General features: G+C 44.5%; 1 pseudogene; it reads left to right on the forward strand.

Annotated features, from left to right (window-relative positions):
• The first annotated feature begins 427 nt into the window (after positions 1-427).
• Positions 428-23127, forward strand: part of LOC135539671 (ERC protein 2-like) — a 364220-nt pseudogene continuing 341520 nt past the window's right edge.

Here is a 23127-nt window from a genome sequence, read left to right on the forward strand (position 1 = left end):
GCTATAAATAAGAGCTTCTGCTAAATTACTAAAATGAAATGTAAATGTAATCATGAGGGGTGTTGGTTCGGAGTGGGGGCAGATTTTGTCACATTTTCCACCTCTCAGATACCTAATACTTCAACCAATTAAACCTGAAATTAGACTGGATTTTCAATGCTGAAACTCCTGAAACCTTCACCATCCATACAAACGTGAGGACTGTGACCACAAAGAGCTAGGAGGATAAGGATGGAAGTCTGTGAGAGGATGGGAGTTTGTGAGTTGAATTATGAGATTTCGATGTTGTGATTACACACTTAAAGTCACGTTTATATGATTGAGTCCATTCATTCTGCTTGAGATTCTCTTGGCTGTCCCTTTAACAATCAGACTGTGCAGCTCCCTAGCGGGTAGGGGGAGAAATCGCGTGTCCGCTACCCAATGACAGTGCAGGATGCTGAGACCGGTGTGAATGGAGGCTGTAAGACGCCACTGTCTCTGGATGGTGATGGAGAGGAACTAATGGTAGAAAAAGGTACATTTCTATTTTGATTCATTCAAGATCAACGCAAATACGTATGATAGAGAACGGCAGCGTATCACCACATGCCTGAAATAGTGAAGTGTTTTCGATATTATGGGGTTGACGGTTCTCTTTCGATTAGACGGATTGAGGGAACGCATCTGTGCGTAAAATATCACTCCCAATTCATTCGTTGGATTGCATAGTAGATGAATGCATCGGAAAAACATGCTGTAAGCTAATTTGTAGAAGTAAATATGTGTTTTTATCTTGTATATTTCAGTCATTCGATTCGGTTGAAAATCGAATTGGTTTGTGAGTTCATTTCAAGTAGAACTGGTATCAAGGAAAGGTGAAACGAATTACATATCTCTATTTAATTTTCAATATCAAAGATTTCTAGGGCTTTGGAGTCGTATTTCATCCTAAAAGCGCCTAATCCTATGGAATGTATGTGACGTTATCTATAGTGGCCAGCTGTCATAGATTCTCACATTGCATTGGAGAAGAATGATGTATTCCCATGAAACACTAGACATCAAGGGCAGTAACAATTCGACATAAGAAACGTCTGTAATGCCTCAGGCTTACATTATGTAATATATTTCCTTATTAGGGGAATTCAAGAGGAACATTTTTGGAGATGCTGTCATTATGAATAAGAAATATTATGCAATATCGACACCAGGATCATATTTATAAATAGTTGAGGCTATTCGGCTACTAAACATTAGCGTGTTATGTTCCAATAATTTCAATAATCGATTGAGAAGAACCCGAAGAACCCTCAGCTACATGTGTCCCCTTCAAACGAACGAAACCCCCTTCGGAAATTGACGTTTCATTTTGGCTAACTGACAGAGGCGACAGCCACTCGGAAAAGCGTGTTTGTACTATCTGATCCTCTCAACCAATCATGAAAGGCAAGGGGAGGGATTTTAATTGTGGGGTGTCTTGTCAGCAGCAGGGCTTGTTGATGGTCATTTAGTATTTTCTACCTAAGTAGACCATATGCATAATTTCCCCGTGTTATTATGGTCAAGTGACAACCTGCTGCACTGTCTCATTGGAATTATTGATCTCCAAACATGTCCCTGCCTCCGCTCAGATAGGATTTCCTTCATGACCATTCTGCATACTAGCATATGCAGCTGACCTTTTGCCGCAAGAGTTGTGCGGATGTGGAGTGAATTTGAAATTATGTTCAGGTGTGCGTGCACAAGTTTGTTTTCGCACTCTAGCCCACGACACTGTATTGATGTATGAAAGATGGACCATTTGTGACTGCAACGATGATGCCACATTGATGTGTATAATTGATGTGTATAATTATTGATTTATAATGGCATTTAGGGAGACACTGCTATGATCCTTTGTAGATTTCGTTTCCAATAAGATGGCAAAGAAAAATGACACTATAGGCCTAATAAAGGGTTTCTAAGGGATGGACTTAAAGGTTGCATTTGGTTGATTAAAGGGAAATGACATGGCCTTATAGAAATGCAGCCAGCACCAGAACCTAAAGCGCTATTAATTGGCACAGAAAGGGTGAAAGTCATGCTTTCAGAGCATCTGTAAGGCCTATCTGTGCGAAAATGTCCATGCCACTAGGCCTATCTAATAGTTATGTTGCCCCTCGCAATCACAGCAGGTTGCGCTTATCTACCCCATATTTATTTCTCCCACGTGCATTTACTCGTCCAACAATATTATCATCGTTGGGCAGGTTGATTGAATCCAAAAAAATTGTAAATATACAAATACCAGTAGGCTAGTGGTGAGCGGATCAGCTGTTTTTTTCACCAACACCCGCCCACAATTGCAAATAACCCATCCGCACCGCGCGACTACACACTGATCATATAGGCCTACAAAACATTAGGAACACCTGCTCTTTCCATGACATAAACTGACCAGGAGAGTGCAGGGGAATGCTAGGATCCTTTATTAATGTCACTTGTTAAATTAACTTCAATCAGTGTAGATGAAGGGGAGGAGACAAGTTAAGTGGTTAAAGAGGATTATATGTTATGTGTTATGTGTGATGATTGTGAAATTCGACAGTGACAGGATGGGGTCTCAAATAGGCCTATGGCATGTTAAGAGAACTGTAGCCTACTGTTCAGATGGGTTACATGGAAACTAAAATCTGGACACTGACTCTAGGTCTATACCCTCTCACATAGCCTTAACATGAACTCTTGCAAAAATAAGCATTTTTTTTGCAGTAAAATGATACTCGGGAACAAGAGTGGAGAAATATGATATATTTCTTTCAGCATCTTGAGAGAATGCAACTGCGCAGTTCAATACCGGCAGTATTTCAACCACATAAAATATGAATAATCGCGGGAAGTATGGGTGCTGCACCACCCACTGAAAAATCAGAATAGGGAATACTTTTTTATTCTTTAAAAAATATATTTTTTCACAAAACTAGTGCACTGGGCCTTTAATATTGCTCTATTTGCGGACCGATATAGATGTCTTCAGCGGGGACAATAACTTTTTCCCACCACCCCACAACATCCATACTTCAATTTTCTCGATGCTTAAAAAATCCTTCTTTAACCAACTCTTTTCCAAACGTTACCTTTCTGACCCTCCCTTCTCTTTATTTTCAACTCTCAATTTCGCAGTTTTTCTCTTATTGAATTTAACTCCAACATTGTCCTTTTTGCCTCCATGGATCAACGTTAACTTTTTCTGCTCATTCCAAAAATTATTTGACGATTGACCTGTAGGTTGTTTGGCGGAGTACCGTGAGACCCTGAAGTTTAGGCTCCTGCACTAATGCCAGATAGCCTAAAATAAAAACCTCAGCCTATAGATATAAATTACACATGAATGATACATTTCTGGATCTTTTAAGGTATTGCAATGAAACAGGCAGGGAGCAGGTCTCGAACCTTCGACCTTCTATCCCGAAGTCCAGCGCGCTATCGACTGTGCCGCAAAAGCATGCTCGTGCGGCAGCGTCGATATCCGCGGTTATAAACCCAGGGTGTTGTGTCTTTATTCAACCGACACGCCCTTCATCCACACAATGTATATAAGCGCGGGGACGGCAGTTACTACGGTAGGCTACTATGCAATGTGTTGATTGAGTCTTAGTTCAGCACCATGGACAGCACAGCGATTGGTGGATTCAGCGCTATGTTTGGGCGATTCAGCACCACAGCCCTGGACAGCAATACATGAGAGAGGATGTTTGCACCAAGGGGCAGACCGGCCATCCAGCATTTCTTGAAAAAGCCAGATGGGCTGGTCCATTTTGTTTTGCCAGGTGGGCGGGTCTAACTTTTTTGTTGTTTCGCAAAATGATAATTATCTTGCTAATATTGGGGGCCTCAAGGAAAAAAAATGGGCCAGTGTGTTAGAAATGCCAGAGCCAATTTATGGTCCCAGTCCATCACTGTGTTGGTGTGGCTTCACAGACAGAAAGCCTAGACTCTTAAAATTTGGGGTGACTCGAGGAACCCTGGAGATTCTCAAGGAACCATTGCAGTCAATGGGTTAATTTTTGCACCATTGGTTAGTTGAGGGGTTCTTGGAGGAACCTTTCATGCTTTCAATGTTTCCTGGAGGAACCTTTTTGCTGGCACATGCAAAGCACTATAAATAAATCCATATGTAATATTATTTCATCATCGGATTTGTTGTGCTGCCAGACTCAGAATAAAATGGAAATATGTGGCTTTTGGTGATGGCTTTATGCGATAGCTAGCAACTTGTAAACAATAACCCATTCCTATTTGAATACTATTTTAATAACAATGTTGAATAATACAACATTGTCTGTCATGCCAATTGTATGATATGACTGTAGCCTCCTGTTTCACTTCCGAAAAGTGTTTTGTGATGGTAATGATGTTTGTTTATGATGATAATTATTAGGAGTTGTCTTAAGTCACCAGTTAGCTACAGTATTTTCATCCTAGCCTACACTCTTGGTTGTTTGGATTGGTTGTTTGGATGACCTATCTGGGTTGCAGGCATTGTTTCACTTAGTTGGGTTGTTTTCTTTAAAAAGAGCCAGGTTGGGTGGTTGATGCTGGGTTATTGATGCTGGATTATTAACCCTGCATTCATAACCAAGTGGGAATGTGGTATTTACCACAAACGACTGGGAAACATCCACTTGAACGCCCCTCCAACCCGTAATGACTAGTGGGAAACCTTTGACATCACCTACTAAGAAAATTACCTTGAAAACAGAATTTTCGGCAAGCAATCTATTATACATTTTTTTTTAAACATTAGAATTTGTTTGCAAGCATTATAGCTGTACTTTTAGTTTATGGTTGACACAGCTTGTTTTCCATTAGCCAATCGTTGCACATCATCAAGTTCAAAGCACGTGAATGCATCCAAATTGTATTTACTACTTCACAACTGAAAATTGCCACCTTTCCACTTGGTTGTAAACACAGCATAAGATATGACTCAGTTGGTCAGATGAGAAGAATGGGGGCGTTGCTTAGTAAGGGCGTGGCATTCACATAATTATGTTTGGCAACCCGTGAGAGTAAATTCCCTCCTGTTAATGTTTTCTGTTGTATTGTCATCTCATGTTAAGGTTGAACACTAATATTTTTGTAGCATCAATGAGGCTTACAGACATGTATGAGTACCTCAAGAGCCTATGCAAATCCCAATGTTGGATTTGTTACCACTTTATTACTATATAAAGATGTTATTGCATTTGGATGACTGTCAATGCTCTATATGTAGTCAGCAATGTTAATATTAGATTATGTAACATGCATAAACATTCAAGGAAAATAGACATTTGTATTGTACAAACTTTCAACTTTATATGATAAACAGAAATGACATTTATTCTTACCAGTGGCCAAAAATAAAAAAGCCGTGCCTCTAATCTTCTGATAGGTTGCTGCTGCTGCAATATTTTAATAAAAAGGTAAACATTTAACTTTTCTCATCACAAAAAGGTTCCGGTTTGAACCTTTACATAGGCAGCCCAGTATCAGCATATAAACGTCAATCTGTGACATTTTTTGCGAAAATATATGCATCATGGCACAGGGGTTCCTCGAGGAACCTTTGTGACCAGAATAGGTTCCCCCCTGAGTGACAATTTACCGATTCGCAAAAGGTTCTTCCAGGCTCCTTCACTTCACTTGTTGGCTTTAGCTCAGAGGGATTGAAAAGTCTTGTTGGGCCCAGGAGACCCGGGGTCTAAACTCAGCCGGCCACATGCAGTCCTTGCCGCTTTTCCCAACATTTTCACTCCAGACTTCACAAACACTGCAGCCATTGCCAACCAATTGAAGATAATAATTGCAGAACTTCCTGATACAGTATGTGTGTTGTATAATTCGTTTGAGTTTAATGAGCTACAGTCTCTCAGAGGGACTGGCAACTGAAAAAGCAACTTGTTTGGCTAATGTTACACCCGCTCCACTTCTTTCAGCTAATGTAGGCTGACATATTACATCCCTTCCAGTGGATTTTTTTCCATTCACTTCTGCCATTCTGTATTTGTAACACTCCTGTCCCATTTTAAAGTTTTTTGTTGTAACAAACTGAAATTATAGTTATTACTGAACTCCCTGTCTGCTCTCGCCTGTCACTGTATCATTGTAATTGCTTCTGTTGAAGTGTTTTCTCCTAGGTATTTCTTCAGCATTTCTTTCTTGTCCCAAAAATGCTTAGCCTGGTCCCAGATCTGTTTATGCCATCTTGCCAACTCCCATGGTCATTGTAATTGGCTACAAAATGCTTTCCTTACCTCAAACACCCTTTATAGACTGGTGGGTTGTCATATCACAAAGCTATCTGACTCTGAATGGTGGCAGAGTGTTCCTGTAAAGATATTGGCAAAGTCAGGTATTGTGTGAGTTCATAAGACAGCCATTCATCCATGTCACATCGTTGATTCTGAAAGGGAGAGGTGGCATAGTGCTATAGGCAAAGTCAGGTCTGGCTGTAGGACATGCGGATAATGGCTCCAAAAAGCTAGTGGCCATCTTGTCCCCACCCTCACCCTCACCCTGGCATGGAGACAAGAGTGTGTGGCACCGATGAGCAGACCATCTGTTGTCAGTCACTTATCACTTTTCCTTTTAACTTCCTCTATCCCCCCGCACCGGAATTCATAGGAATACATTTTTTTTCTCTCCCCTTTTGAAACTTACGTTACAGTGATGTAAGAGGACTGCCAAAACCAGGTGCTTTATCTCTGTGAGCCCAGACACTGCAGTCTCTATGGAAACCGTGTCTTCTGAGAAGACGATGCAAGGGTGGCCTGGAAGGAAGGAAGAATACAGCCCAGCTATCCCCAAAGACACGCTGCACCACCACTATCCGTTTAAAAACAGCCGTTCATCTTTAGTTGTTTTTTTCAAAAGAACCCTCCCGTACTATCCTGTACCATCCAGTACCATTCTGTATCCTCCTGTACCCTCTTGAGTCCTCCTCTGATAACACTGGGGTTTTATCCCAAAGGGCAGCTATTCCCTATGGGCCATATATGCCCTGGTAAAAAAAGAAAAGAAAAAAGAAAGTATTCAGACCCCCTTTTTCACACTTTGTTACATTACAGCCTCATTCTTTTTTCCCTCATGAATCTACACACAATACCCCATAATGACAAAGCAAAAAAAACGTTTTTTATACATTTTTGCAAATGTATTACAAATAAAAAATGGAAATGTCACATTCCCATAAGTATTCAGACCTTTTAATTCAGTACTTTGAAGCACCTTTGGCAGCGATTGCAGCATCAAGTCTTATTGGGTATAAAGCTACAAGCTTGGCAGACCTGTATTTGGGGAGTTTCTCCCATTCTTTTCTGCAGATCCTCTAAAGCTCTGTTTGGTTGGATGGGGAGTGTTGCTGCACAGCTATTTTCAGGTCTCTCCAGAGATGTTCAATCGGGTTGAAGTCCAGGCTCTTGCTGGGCCACTCAATGACATTCAGAGACTTGTCCCGAAGCCACTCCTGTGTTGTCTTGGCTGTGTGCTTAGGGTCGTTGTCCTGTTAAAAGGTAAACCTTTGTCCCAGTCTGAGGTTATGAGTGCTCTGGAGCAGGTATTTATCAAGGATCTCTCTGTACTTTGCTCCGTTCATCTTTGCCTCGATCCTGACTAGTCTCCCAGTCCCTGCCGCTGAAAAACATCCCCACAGCATGATGCTGCCATCACCATGCTTCATCGTAGGGATAGTGCCAGGTTTCCTCCAGACGCTTGACATTCAGGCCAGAGAGTTCAATCTTGGTTTCATCTGACCAGAAAATCTTGTTTCTCATGGTCTGAGGGTCTTTAGGTGCCTTTTGGCAAACTCCAAGTGGGCTGTCATGTGCCTTTTACTGAGGAGTGGCTTCCGTCTGGCCCATCTACCATAAAGGCCTGATTGGTGGAATGCTGCAGAGATGGTTGTCCTTCTGAAAGTTTCTTGCATCTCCACAGAGGAACTCTGGAGCTATGTCAGAGTGACCATTGGGTTCTTGGTCACCTCCTGACCCAAGGCCCTTCTCCCCTGATTGCTCAATTTGGCTGGGCGGCCAGCTCTAAGAAGAGTCTTGGTGGTTCCAAACTTCTTCCATTTAAGAATGATAGAGGCTACTATGTTCTTGGGGACATTCAATGCTGCAGACATTTTATGGTACCCTTCCCCAGATCTGTGCCGCCAACTGTGGGACCTTATATAGACAGTGCCTTTCCAAATCATGTCCAATAAATTGAATTTACCACAGGTGGACTCCAATCAAGTTGTAGAAACATCTCAATGATGATCAATGGACAGGACGCACCTGAGCTCAATTATTGAGTCTCATAGCAAAGGGTCTAAATACTTACGTAAATTAGGTATTTCTGTTATTTGGTATTTGTTATACATTTGCAAAATTAAAAAAAAACTGTTTTCACTTTGTCATTATGGGCTATTGTGTGTAGATTGCTGAGGATTTTCTTTTATTTAATACATTTTAGAATAAGGCGGTAATGTAACAACATTTTTGAAAAAGTCAAGGGGTCTGAATACTTTCCGAAGGCAATGTGCATGTATGTGATGGCCAGAAACATTGGCTGCCATTTTAAAGTCTCTGGTGTTTAGTGACTCCACAGGGAGTTGACTCCTACTGGGCAACACAATCTGGCCAACTTTAGCAGTAGCCTACACAATAAGTATTATACACACACTGCTCTGTACTGTTTCATGGATGGGAATTACAAATGATTTGCAATACACATAACTGTAGCTATATTAGCTGTAACATAAGATATATAAGGCACACCTGTATGATGTAGGTCCATAGATGAACAATGAAAATACAGTTGTTCTGCTCTTTGTTGATAAGGAGTCAATACAACAGCATAAGTTCCATTTGTATGGACAGTATACTTTCTGCTCCCCCTGGGTCATATTCATTAGTGCAAAATGTAGCAAAGCGTTTTGAAACGGAAAATGAAAATGAGTGTTTCTTATTGGACAAGATCAAGGTAGTCCCTCCCTGTTTCAGTCCATTTGCTTCCTATTGGTGTCTAGTGAATATGACCCTGGTGTGTGGAATGATAGGAGTGATTACATGTGGCTGAGTGCTCCAGAAGAGGAAATGGAAGCATGCACAGCTGAACTCTGGGGATGTATTATTGATTATTATTGTATTACTGCTTATTGACATGTATTATATATGAATATAGTGTTTTTACTAGTGTATTGATATAGAGCAATCCTGGGATTTAATAGTACTGCATTTGAAATCTCTTCAAATACTTTGAGCGTTTGCCTTGGCATGCCAGATGGGCATGATACTTGGTTCTATGCATAGAGTATATGTGATATTGTGGTTGCTATACTAGATGTACTAAATACTATACACAGTGAGGTAGGTGTTCTCTGCTTCCTGATGGGGTCAGCACTAATAGGACTGGGATGAGTGCCTGGGCCGGGGGAAGCCAGGGTGATGCTGCGATTCCCAGTGGGTTCACTTAGAATTGGAATCCCTCCCTGCAAAAGAAGCCCACAGAGCCACAGGCTGGTGTGACTCACTCACCCAGCTCTCTATGTGAACAGGAGGAGAGGAGCTGCTTCTTATGACACTACACCTACCAAACACTGTAGAAGGAGTGTGGGATGTGTGTGTGGGTGGAGTGTGTGTGTGCGTGTGAGAGAGAGAGAGAGAGAGAGAGAGAGAGAGAGAGAGTATGCTGTGTGTTCTTGACAGATAAAATATGCAGCATATTTCTTGTCATTATTATGACAAATTGCTCTTTCCCCAGATCTGTTGATGTCGAGGTCCTTCACCCACACAGGCATGCAGTGAGCCGCCCATGTGTGTTACAGAGTGAGGGTGCACTGTGATCGTCGCAGCGTGCCCCTGGTAAGGACCCCGTGGCAAGCGTCCGGCCGGCCCAGGCCACACATCCCACACCCAGGACATGTACGGCAGCGCCAGAGCGGTCGGCCACATCGAGAGCAGCCCTGCACGGTCCCCCGCCTGCCTAGGTCCCCCAGGCTGGGCCACCGGAGGGCCAACAGTGGGGGCGGGGCGGTGGAGGGGGTAAGACGCTCTCCATGGAGAACATCCAGTCACTGAACGCTGCCTACGCCACGTCCGGGCCCATGTACCTAAGCGACCACGAGGGAGTGGGCTCAACCGCCACCTACCCTAAGGGCACCATGACGCTGGGGCGAGCCTCCAACCGGGCCATGTACGGGGCCGCGTCACGGCCATGGGCAGCAGCCCCAACATCGCCCGGTGGGGCTGGGCCACCACGCTGACCTGCTGTCCTACAGCGACCTGGGCTCCCTGTCCATGCTGCAGCACCACCACCATCACCCTCAGGGGGTGCCGTCGGCCCTGTTGCGGCAGGCTGTGCGAGGCAGTGGGGGGGAACTCTTGGAGATGCAGGCCACACTCCGGGACATGCAGCGGGAGAACGACCTGCTGAGGAGAGAGCTGGACCTGAAGGACAGCAAGCTGGGCTCATCCACCAACAGCATCAAGAGCTTCTGGAGCCCCGAGCTGAAGAAGGAGAGGATGATACGCAAGGAGGAGGCGGCACGCACCTCCGTCCTCAAGGAGCAGATGAGGGTGACTCACGAGGAGAACCAGGTTAGAACACAACATGTTTTCTCCCCTCGTCTCCCCCTATGCTGCTACTTGATAGTGTACACTTCGTAGTGCACACTGGATAGTGTGTACTTGGATTAAAGGAAAATCTTTTGGTATTTGTTTCAGTAGTCCATTGTTGATTGTCCATTGTTATCAGCAATCAAGTTTTGAAGACATATAAAATACAGAAATACAGCCTGTATGATGCTTTTTGCATCATATGATACAAAACGCAGCATCATACTGGCTGTATTTCTGTATTATTGAAAGTTCTATACACTACATGACCAAAAATATGTGGACACCTGCTCGTCGAACATCTCATTCCATAATCATGGGCTTTAATATGGAGTTGGTCCCCCCTTTTCTGCTGTAATAGCCTCCACTCTTCTGGGAAGGCTTTCCACTAGATGTTAGAATATTGTGGTGGGGACTTCAATTCAGCCACAAGAGCCCTAGTGAGGTCGGGCACTGATGTTTGGTGATTAGGCCTGGCTCACAGTCAGCGTTCCAATTCACCCCAAAGGCGTGGAGACCAGTCAAGTTCTTCCACACTGATCTCGACAAACCATTTCTGTGTGGAACTCGCTTTGCGCACGGGGCAGTGTCATGCATAAACAGGAAAGGGTCTTCCCCAAACTGTTGCCACAATGTTGGAAGCACAGGATCGTCTAGAATGTCATTGTATGCTGTAGCATTACAATTTACATTCACTGGAACTAAGGGGCCAAGCCCGAACCATGAAAACAGCCTCAGACCATTATTCCTCCTCCACCAAACCTTACAGTTGTCACTATGCATTGGGGAAGGTAGTGTTCTCCTGGCATTCGCCAAACCCAGATTCATCCGCCGGACTGCCAGATGGTGAAGCGGGATTCATCACTTCAGAGAACGCATTTCCACTGCTCCGGAGTCCAGTGGCGGCGAGCTTTACACCATTCCAGCCGATCCTTGGTATTCCGTATAATGATCTTAGGCTTGTGTGCTGCTACTGAGCCATGGAAACCCATTTCACGGAGCTCCGGACGAACAGTTCTTGTGCTGACGTTCCAAAGGCAGACGATTTTTACGCGCTTCACCATTTGGTGCCGTTCTGTGAGCTTATGTGGCCTACCACTTAGCGGCTGAGCCGTTGTTGCTCCTAGATGTTTCCACAACAACAGCGCTTACAGTTGACCGGGGCAGCTCTAGCAGGGCAGAAATTTGACAAACTAACTTGTTGGAATGGTGGCATCCTATAACGGAAAGTCACTGAGCTCTTCTGTAAGGCCATTCTACTGCTAATGTTTGTCTATGGAGATTGCATGGCGGTGTGCTCGATTTTATACACCTGTCAGCAATGGGTGTGGTTGAAATAGCCAAATCCACTCATTTGAAGCCATGTCCACATACTTTTGTATATGTAGTGTATTTTGAAAACTTGATTATTGACACGTAATACATTTTGGGACAATATCAACAATGGACTATTGAAACAAATACCAAAAAATCGTTTTTGGGTGGAGTTTTCCTTTAATGTCCGCCACTAGTCAATCTCCCTTTTACAACTCACACAGACATATGTCTCCTCTCTCTCTATCTCTCTCCCTTCCTGTCACAGTCTCTCACTGTACTCCCTCCTGTCTAGTCACTCTAACTATTCTATTTTCCTCCCAAGGTACTGTCTCCACACCCTGATGTCCAAGAATTATCCCACTGTCATATTTATTTAATGCATCTGGAAACCTTTTTGGAAAGAGGTGTTGGTGGTCATAAATGTTTCATCATCCACTCGTACTATACCTCATTTCTAATAGTCCCCAGAATGAATAAGAGAGGGGGAGGGAATGAGAGATGGTGGAAGAGAGGGAGGTTGAAAAGAATACTGTAAGAAGCATACATGAAATATTCATGTGATTTTTCAAATGATCTAGATTCTTACTGTGGTAAAAATCATCATTCAGTACAACGCTCCCGTCTTAGTGCAGCACACCGCACAGTGTATTAACACATCAAATTCCGCCCTTTGTAAAAGCCTAATGCTTACCCTGGTTTATCATTTGGGTGGCTTCTTTAGATTGCGTCCACAGGTGATATGTGAATATTACAACAACAATATCACAACAAGTGATAAGACCACACGTGGCTACAGAAAGGCCAGAGGTGATTTCAGGGCGATGGCCACCTCAGTGGTGGCTGGTGGGCGAAGATATAGGAAGACATGCTGATTGTAATGGAATGAATGGAACAGTATCAGACACATGGTTTCTTTTCAATACATTCCATTCCAGCCATTACAATGAGCCTGTCCCCTTGTATCTTTACCCACAAGCCATCACTGGGCCACAGGTCGATCCTGTCCGGGCTTTGTCCACAGTCACACGCAATTTCGTTTGGTTTCTGTGCCTTTCACCTGCGTCTCTGTTTGTTAGTTGTAAAGGGGGTGGAGTGAGCGGCCTAGTTAAATCACTCACACGTCTCCAGTCTGCAGTCTGCAGGAGGTTCGGGGCCTGGAGAGGAATGTCAAGGACAAAGCACTGTCTGAGAGTCTCTCGCTCTCTCTGTCTCCCCCCGTCTGCCCTTCTCCCTCTCGATCTATTTAGCTTACTCTCACTCGCTCTGTCTTTCATTTTCTCTTCCTGTCTATCCCTATCTATCTCCCTCCCATTCTCTTCTGTCTCCGTGTCCGTCGCTCTCTCTCTCCCTCTCTCTCTCTCTTGCCCCCCTCTCACTCTGTCTCCCTCCCCCCCCCTCTCTCTCTCTCTCTTTCTCTCTCTCACTCTACCACTCTATATCGCCCCTTCCCTTTTCTCTGTGTCCTGCAGGGCACCATATGGGATTTCTCTGACATACATTATCAAATGAAGGTTGATTAGATGGAAATAGATAGATCTGTATACCTAATTAGGCAGGCAAAGCTAGATGGTAATTACATCATATCTACCATACCGGATAGGATGTCTTGTCTTGATACAGTGCTTTGAGGATGGACGTGGTGACCTTGTCAGTAGGGCATTAACATGAAAGTGGACAAGGGAGGCACACTTGTATGTTGTATAGATTTAACTTATACACAAGGCACAGTATAAGATGAATAGGGTCCATTATGGTAGAAGTTAGTGTGTGTGCTGTATAGTTAAACATTAGTAACATCCACAATGTGTGACCTGTAGTGTGTGTGTGTGTGTGTGTGTGTGTGTGTGATGTGTAGTGTGTGTGAGTGTGTGTGTGATGTATAGTGTTTCTGTGTATGATGAATAGTGTGTGTGATGTATAGTGTGTGTGTGTGATGTATAGTGTGTGTGTGTGTGTGTGTGTGTGTGTGTGTGTGTGTGTGTGTGTGTGTGTGTGTGTGTGTGTGTGTGTGTGTGTGTGTGTGTGTGTGTGTGTGTGTGTGTGTGTGTGTGTGTGTGTGTGAGAGAGAGAGAGAGTGTACAGTGATGTATAGGACCCCAGTGAAGTCACTCCAGATCACAGGAGGCTGCTGAAGGGAGAACGGCTCGGAATAATGTCCGGAATGGAGCAAATAGAATGGCATCAAACACTTGGATTCCATTCCACTCATTCCGCTTCAGCCATTACTATGAGTCTGTTCTCAGAATTTGACGTTCATCCAGGTTCCCAGAACGTCGGGAGGTGACGTGAATAATGGCCACGAGGAGCAAAAAAGACTCAAAATTAGTGCCTGGCAGCCAGAGCTTGGGCTTAGACCAATCCGCCACCCCCGTCCATAACATTCTAGCAAGCCGCGAGCATACATTGCTCGGCACTCGTTATTATAATTTATTTATCCAAACCTTAGCCTTTAACTTAACCAGTCAATTTCTTTCTGTTTTATACAATGGGTGGGTCTAATCCTGGATGCTGATTGGTTAAAACCTTGTTCTAGCCGGTGTCTAAGTTATGATGTTGAAATGCCTATTCACTATTTCATCTGACTGTGCGATCCACTACCCCATTAGCCCAGCCAGACAATTTATAAACTTGATCTCCACTTTAAAAAGCATCTAGACATTATCTCCCATTTCTTTTATAATGGCGTTTGGTTTTCAACATCAGAGATTTGTATTATCATCGATTGTTTGTCACTCCGACATTTGTAACATTGTTTCTATATTGAAATTCGATTTCCATCTGTCCCATAGTAATGAACGTGTCAGGAGTTGGGACGAGACAGACAGGCAGGCAGGCAGCATGAATCAGCATCATTTTATTGGATATATACAAAGAAATGTAAATTAAAAAAAAACGAAATGCAGCTAGTTTGCTGTCATTCCAGCTTCAATTCGATTGATCAATCAATTGATTGATTGTGTTAGCTGTGTAGTTAGCTAGCTCCTCCGAACAGGGTCCTGGCGAGAGAGCAAATGTTCTATGCCAATTGAAATCGCGAATCATTAGCTCATTGTTTGTGGATGTATACAAAAAATTAACTTGAAAACAGCTGAAACAAACACTAAGGCAGCAACTTTTCTGTTATTCTGGCTGCACTGTTTGATGTGACCCTGTTAGCCGAAGTTGGCTAGCTAGCAAGCAAGGGATAAGAATGTTGCCAGCCATCATGGTAACGGAAACATTTAGAACGAACGACTGTGTCACGTCCATCGATTTATAACAAAAAGACTTAACGACGGGTCACGGCTCTGGCAACTGAACCAATAGCCGACCAGCCGGCTTGGGTAGCAACCCTGGATTTCTGTCGGGACTATATCTTATGGAAGGATGAAATAGTTTATAGAAATTCATCAAAATAACATGTTTAATGAAAATATGTCAGTCATTATTTGAATATGTTGGTAACCCGTTGTATAAAAGTGATAATGCCCTTGAAGCCGGTGTTTGGAGGTTGTATTTGTCATACCAGAACAACACTTGTGCCAATATATTCCCCAAACACCCATTATCACATACTCCCTTATCACATACTAGTGAGGCCCACCTGGTCGTGTCTGTGGCAGTCAGTCAGTTAAAAGGCATCTTACTCCCTATGAAGTGCAGTACTTAAAAAATGTCCCATAGGCCTCTGGTCAAAAGTAGTGCACTATGAAGTGCAGTACTTAAAAAATGGCCCATAGGCCTCTGGTCAAATGTAGTGCACTATGTAGGGAATAGGTTGCCATTTGGGACGCAACCCTGGCGGACCACATTTAAAATACCCAAATGCGGGAAGAATTGCTGATTATGTGGGATAGCTTACATACATGTTTTGGCAAGCACCCCTCCACTACACAGAAATCTCCTTCCCTCTGCACCGGACAGGCTAATTGAAGCTCTCCGACAGGCTATTCTTTTGCCTTATGACGAATTTGTGATGCAGAAATGGGAGACCAATGTGTTTTCTGAAAATCTGGGAATATTTGGCCAAGGAAACATTTCTGGTTGGTCTCAGGGAAGGTAGAACAGTTAGGAAGGGAGACTTTGAAAACTGGATTGAAAGAAGTAGCAGCAAACATGTCGAATGAGCAATGATCATGGACAGCCTCACAAGTTTTGACGAAATCGCCTTATATCTTTCAGTCTAATACGGCTATTTACTTACTTTTGTAGATCTCTTCGCCAGAAGCACGCTTTTGTGAGTAGTTAACTGTCCTCACCAAGTCTAGCTGAAATTTAGCTCGAAAGGATTTTACAAATGTGATTGGTTGCGATACGACATTGGCCGATGTCTCGTCTTGCCCTGCACAGAATATCAGATCTCAACAGTGATTGGAGAAGTGCTAAACTTCACCAGTACCACATTCTTATGATATATCACTTGTCAAAAGTGCAAGATGACTGAAAAACAGACAGGCTGGAATGTCTAACTGAAATACAGGACATATCAACCTTTTTTGTAAATGAATGGGGTTTGAATTTGTTGATAAAATGCGGGACATGAATGTTTGGTTTCGGGACAAAGGGCCCGCACAATCCAGGACATGTGGTCACCCTAGACGCAGTGTGTGTGTCATAGTGAGCTCCTCTGACGCTCTCTCCTAGCGGCCAACAGGTCCCTCCCTCATCATTACTCACAGACAGGATACAGCCACACAGTCTCAAGGTTACAGCAGGACGCTGTCTGCCTGTCTCCCACTTGCTGGGGCTCCAACCTGTGTGTTTGTGTGTGTGTGAGCGTGAACGTGCTTGTGCGTTTCTGTGTGTGCCTTGTGCCCAAATGAGTTTGTGTTTCTGTACCCATTTAGTTTAACCTCTAGAGTTTGTGTGTGTGTGTGTGTGTGTGTGTGTGTGTGTGTGTGTATGTGTGTGTGTGTGTGTGTGTGTGTGTGTGTGTGTGTGTGTGTGCTATAGTATCCCATTGAGGTTGAGATTGAAACCGAAGGAAGTCTCTTTGTGCTGTTCAGTGGAGCCAGGAGAGTCTGCAGTGCCCTGGCTCAGTGGCTCCACGGTTCTCTGGAGCTGTGCCACGCTGCCACGCTGCCTGGGGGAGAGATACCCAACATCCTGACCTGATGGTATCACCACCCTCCATCCTCAGTCTGGGATCACTAGAAGGGAACTGAAGGGGAGAGGGGGTAGGGGGGTGATACCATAGGTTACCCTAGGTTATACATTGCACAAGTTGAAGGTCTTTTCATTTGACCCGCCCAAGTATATGAGGACCAAGTCTGCGTCCCAAATGGCACACCATTCCCTACCTAGTGCACTACTTTTGACCCTATGGCCCTATGGTGAGAGGGGAAAGTCCCACTGTACCTTCCATAGAGAATGTGAAGAGAATGGAGCACGTGTGGTAACATCAGGTGTGGTCTGTGTGACTGAGTAACATGTGAGAAGAAATACAGTGTGGGGGGACAGGAGTCCATTTTGATTCTCTGCCTTGCCCTCATGACAGTTCGGTCTTGCTCTGATTGCTGTGAACGATATCTCCCTCCTTAGAGGCAGAATAAGCCTACATGAATAAATGTGCGTTTGGCTAACACAAAGCAGCTGTGTCTTGCCACTCTAGCTCTCACTGTAATTGCTCACTTGTATCTCGATTCACAGGGTTGTCTTTTCAGCGTAGCTAGGGCGTTGTGAGGCAAACACCCACCCAGACACACGTGCACGCGTATGTGCATAGGAGGAATGCAGAGGAACATGCCCACACACGTAATCAGTGTGAGGTCATAATTGTAAGAAGGCACAGCGTGGATTTGAAAACCCAGTATTCTGAGCAATCTTTTGAATCATTAGGACATGGACACGCCCTCGTCGGGGTTCCGGTGATGTAGAGCCACTTCAGCGCGCGTGAGGTGTGTTAGGAACAACTGAATGTAAGCATCTTAGAAGTCGGTTCTGACCCCCGAAACAATACGTTCGCTGTGGTAGAACGTTTATTTTCAATGCAGTTTTTCTGCCATCGGGTAGCCGGATTTCAGGTGTGTCCAGGTAAACAGTATTCTTAGGGAGATTGTTCTTGCAAATCATGTGCATGGTTTCATCAAACTATTATATGAATCTGACTGTCCACAATAGTTGTGTTTTTGTGTGCATGTAACTGCGCTCACACGCGCACCAATCCGATGGTTCTGGAGAGGAGAAGGTTTCCTCACCCCAAATAATGATAGGGCTTGTTGAGCCTCTGACTGAAGAGAAAATGACCTTATTAATTATGAAGTATTCATTTCTGACCCGTCTGGCAGCAGCCCACTGCAATCGCCCCAGGTGCCTGCATCTACTATTAGCCGAAGCAAATATCCAACATGATTTATATACTGAAAATATAGCAAGAGCGTGTTCTTTCTTGCGTGACAGTTTTCGGGGAGAAAAGCCACTCAAACGACTTAATGTAAGGTACAAACCTACTCCAACGACCCGACGCAAGATTCAAACCCACTTAAACGACTCACAATTAGCCTATATCTGTTTATTTGAACTGCTAGTTTTCTACTAACAGTATCTTGTCATTAAAACATGCAGTTGGCTGATGGTCTTAGCTGACCTGAAGGCACTGCTACTGTAGCTGCTTTGGAGACGGCATTTTGAACACTGACCAGTGTGATCGTTGTTTAGCATCGGCTTGGTTGACCGTCATTCAGCTGTCAAACACTGCCATCCCAACTCAGAACGGTGTGTGTTTTTGTGCGCGCGTGTGAATGTGTGTGTATGCGATGTGATAGCTGGGCTCGAGGCTGCTCTCGGCCTTAGCGTGTGATATCAGACTGAGTCAGGAGCAGTCAACAATCATTACCACAATCCCCGGAAATGGAGGCATAGACTCACATCCCCATAGTATCACTGCTGTGTTTATGCTCAGACAAGCCACAGAGACGCAGTTTCCACAGATGTGAGATTGTTGGTTCCTGCTAAACAGCCATTTTTCTGATCACTGATCTTCTGTTAGTCGTCTCATCTCTTCTGGTGAAGACACCCGCAAACACACACAGAAATGCACAGACATACACACGCACGCACACACATACACACACACTCTCAGTGTTATTCTTACAGCAGATGAAGCTGTTTTCTCCAGCCAGGTTATTCAATATTGATGTTGAAATTGGACGTCTATCCATGTCCTGAGGAGGTCGGGAAATGCTTTCAAAACTGTCCACTAGGGGCAACAGTGAGTGCTATTACCATCAAGTTAGCTTGGGTTTTGGGGGTGGTGGATGGTCGTAATCCCATGACTCTGGATCAAAAGTTTGTGTGTTCGATCACAGTGGTGTACATTATTTAATGAGTGCCTAAACTTCACCCCTGACTTAGAAATGTGATGTTTGGAGAAATGGAATGATATAGCAGCAGGAGCTACAAAAACACTTACAAATTTGGAGCAACTTTAAAATGTTATGTTTGGGGAATATTGGATGAACGTTTAATTCTGCAGTGAGACTGTGAGAGCTTGTTGGTTTTCTCACTCCTGTTGGGAGTTCTGCATTCTAATGGCCAGCCAGCCCCCTAGCTCAGCCTCAGAGCTCCTTAGATCCAAACAGCCTGTATCCTCCTCCCAGGCTGTGAGAATGTGTATGTGTGTGTGTGTGTGTGTGTGTGTGTGTGTGTGTGTGTGTGTGTGTGAGAGAGAGAGTGTGTGTGCGTGTGTGTTTGGAGTGTGTATTTGTGGGTTTGGTGTGTGTGTGTGCGTGTGTGTGTGGGTGCGTGTGCATTTGTGTGTATGTGGGAGCAGGTTGGTGACAAATGTGTTGCTGTGCCCACTGCTTGCTTGGGAAATATTATGTGGCCAATTTCTCTCTGAGCTTTAGAGGAGAGGCCTTATTAGAGTAACATATTGGCCCCATATCACAGACAGGGTTTTAGTGTGGCTCAGAGGAGTGGAAGATGGATGGAGGAGTGGAGAGGAGGGGAGGGGATGAGTGGAGAGGAGGGAATCAGTGGAGAGGAGGGGAGAGGATGAGTGGAGAGGAGGGAATCAGTGGAGAGGAGGGGGGAAAGTTGACAGTTCACTAAGGATGATATATGAGAAGAGTGTAAATAGGAAGAGAGAGTGAGAGAGAGAGGGGGAGAGAGAGATAGAGAGAGAGAGGGGGAGAGGGAGGAGAGAGAGGGGGAGAGAGAAAGGGAGAGAGAAAGAGAGGGGGGAGAGAGGGAGAGAGAGTTTTTTGAGAGAGAGAGGGAGAGAGAGGGGAGAGAGAGAGGGAGAGAGAGAGAGGGAGGGAGAGAGAGAGAGAGAGAGAGAGAGAGAGAGAGAGAGAGAGAGAAAGAGGGGAGAGAGAGAGGGGGGAGAGAGAGTTTTTTGAGAGAGAGAGAGAGAGAGAGGGGGAGAGAGAGAGAGAGAGAGAGAGGGAGAGAGAGGGAGAGAGAGAGAGAGAGAGGGGGAGAGAGAGAGTGGGGGGAGAGAGAGAGGGGGGAGAGAGAGCGAGGGGGAGAGGGGGAGAGAGGGAGAGAGAGAGGAATGAGAGATATACGAGATAAATCGGCTAGATATATAGACTGGATATAAGAGCAGATTAGTCCAAGCAGGCCAGATCAGCTTGTGTTAGGTGTACAGCATCTCCTTGTCCATCTATCCAGTCAGTATAGCTGAGACATGAGACAATTGGACTGAACAGTACATTCCTAGAGCCAGTAATCCCGGTCTGGGATTATCAATCCTGGAGCGGCGCTCAGCGTTCCCAGAGCTCCCTGGCTTAACGAGGTGGAGTGGAGCTGTCAGTGTGTTCCGGATGGTAACGTTCCCCTGTGTCCGGTCCGACGTTCCAGTCGGCTCCTAGCGAATGATCAGCCAGCCATCGCCACAGCAACAGAGTCACAACGCGTGTCATGGCTTTTAGGCTAATTCAGCTATTTGTGTGTATATAAGATTTGTCATCTCACTGATTACAGATATCTAGTTTTAGTCAGTTTCTTTGAGCTGAACCAAGGCAGGGAAATTACTTGTATTTTTGATTCCTTCCGCTGGTGAGGATTATACTGCTGAATACAAGTCAAGTGGTAAGCATGAATAGCTATGTGGAAGCAGATGACTGTGTCTTTCACCTGATCCTCAAAGGCCTCTGCTTCATCACACACACACACACACACACACACACCGTCCTCACATCAATGACGTAAATGAGGTGGGAGCCGCTATAGGTGTCGAGGGATGTGTGAGTAGGATGATGATTTTACACTTAGTGGGAGGGAGAGATATTAGTGTTTGTGTGTGCATTCGTGTAGTATGACAGTGTGTGTGTGTGTGTATGTGTGTATGTGCGTTTGTGTAGTATGACAAACGGTTAACCCGGTATAGATGATGGCCATGTCATGTCGCGTCATTTTTCTGCTACAGTATATCTAGGACAGGAGTCTTCAACCTTTTCTAGCATGAGAGCAAAAATAGAACTGTTTGGCCATAATGACCATTGTTATGTTTGGAGGAAAAAGGGGGAGGTTTGCAAGCCGAAGCACACCATCCCAACCATCAAGCATGGGGGTGGCAGCATCATGTTGTTGGGGTGCTTTGCTGTAGGAGGGACTGGTGCAGTTCACAAAATAGATGGCATCATGAGGCAGGACAATTATGTGGCTATATTGAAGCAACATCTCAAGTCATCAGTCAGAATGTTAAAGGTGGGTCGCAAATGGGTCTTCCAAATGGACAATGACTCCAAGCATACTTCCAAAGTTGTGGCAAAATGGCTTCAGGACAATAAAGTCAAGGTATTGGAGTGGCCATCACAAAGTCCTGACCTCAATCCCACAGTATATTTGTGGGCAAAACTGAAGAAGCGTGTTGGAGCAAGGAGGCCTACAAACCTGACTCCTTTACACCAGCTTTGTCAGGAGGAATGGGCCAAAATTCACCCAATTTATTGTGGGAAACATGTGGAAGGCTACCCGAAATGTTTGACCCAAGTTAAACAATTTAAAGGCAATGCTACCAAATACTAATTGAGTGTATGTGAACGTCTCACCCACTGGGAATGTGATGAAAGAAATACAAGCTGAAATAAATTATTCTCTCTACTATTATTCTGACATTTCACTTTCTTAAAATAATGTGGTGATCATAACTGGCCTAAGACAGGGAAGCTTTACTAGGATTAAATATCAGCAGTTGTGAAAAACTGAGTTTAAATGTATTTGGCCAGGGTGTATGTAAACTTCCCACTTCAACTGTATCTTTCGTACTTCCCTTGCCTTCACTCTTCTGTGCCTCCACTATCTCAGTACCCTTTATGTCATTCTCTCCTCGGCTCTCCCTCACTTCACTATCTCCTCTTCCCCATTCCACTGCCATTCCCTGTTGGCCAACGCTGGCTGAATGATTATTCATGCAATGCTTACATGGCAGGGTTGATAGTGGGTTCGAAACACGCACACACCCACACTGCTGTGAGCGGTTTATTTGTTTCTCTCTGACTCAGCGCTTTAGCTCCAGTCCATGTGTCAGATATGAACAGAGGGAGAACACACACACACACACACACACACACTACCCCCCCCACACACTCTCAGGGGGACGCAGCTGCTACCGCCTCTGCTGCCTGGCACCACCATGTCAGTGTGTTTACGTGTGTCTGCCCCCTTAGCCCATGTCCAAACGCTAACCAATCATTTACACTCCGTTGCCAATTATGAGCCGTTTTTAAGTAGAAATGTTCTATCTCTGTTGTTGATGATCACGTTGGCTCAAAAAGGTGCTATAGAAAAGGACCCAGACCCAGTAAAGTAGTAGTAATAATAATAACAGTATATGCCATTTAGCAGGTTCTTTAATCCAAAGAAAAAAAAAATACATTTTATGGGTGGCACCAGTAGGAATCGAACCCACAATTCTGCTGTTGCAAGCACCATGCTCCACCAACTGAGCCGTGGTAAGGTGTATGTTGACATGCCTCTTCCCTGTCCCTTGCTTATTGGGGTATGTATGAGGGGTATGGACAGCCAATAGTACTCCCTGTCCCTTGCTCATTGGGGTATGTATGAGGGGTATGGACAGCCAATAGTACTCCCTGTCCCTTGCTCATTGGGGTATGTATGAGGGGTATGGACAGCCAATAGTACTCCCTGTCCCTTGCTCATTGGGGTATGTATGAGGGGTATGGACAGCCAATAGTACTCCCTGTCCCTTGCTCATTGGGGTAGGTATGAGGGGTATGGACAGCCAATAGTACTCCCTGTCCCTTGCTCATAGTACTCC

The sequence above is a fragment of the Oncorhynchus masou genome, chromosome 5 (genome assembly GCF_036934945.1).
Source record: "Oncorhynchus masou masou isolate Uvic2021 chromosome 5, UVic_Omas_1.1, whole genome shotgun sequence".
Classification (NCBI taxonomy): Eukaryota; Metazoa; Chordata; class Actinopteri; order Salmoniformes; family Salmonidae; genus Oncorhynchus; species Oncorhynchus masou.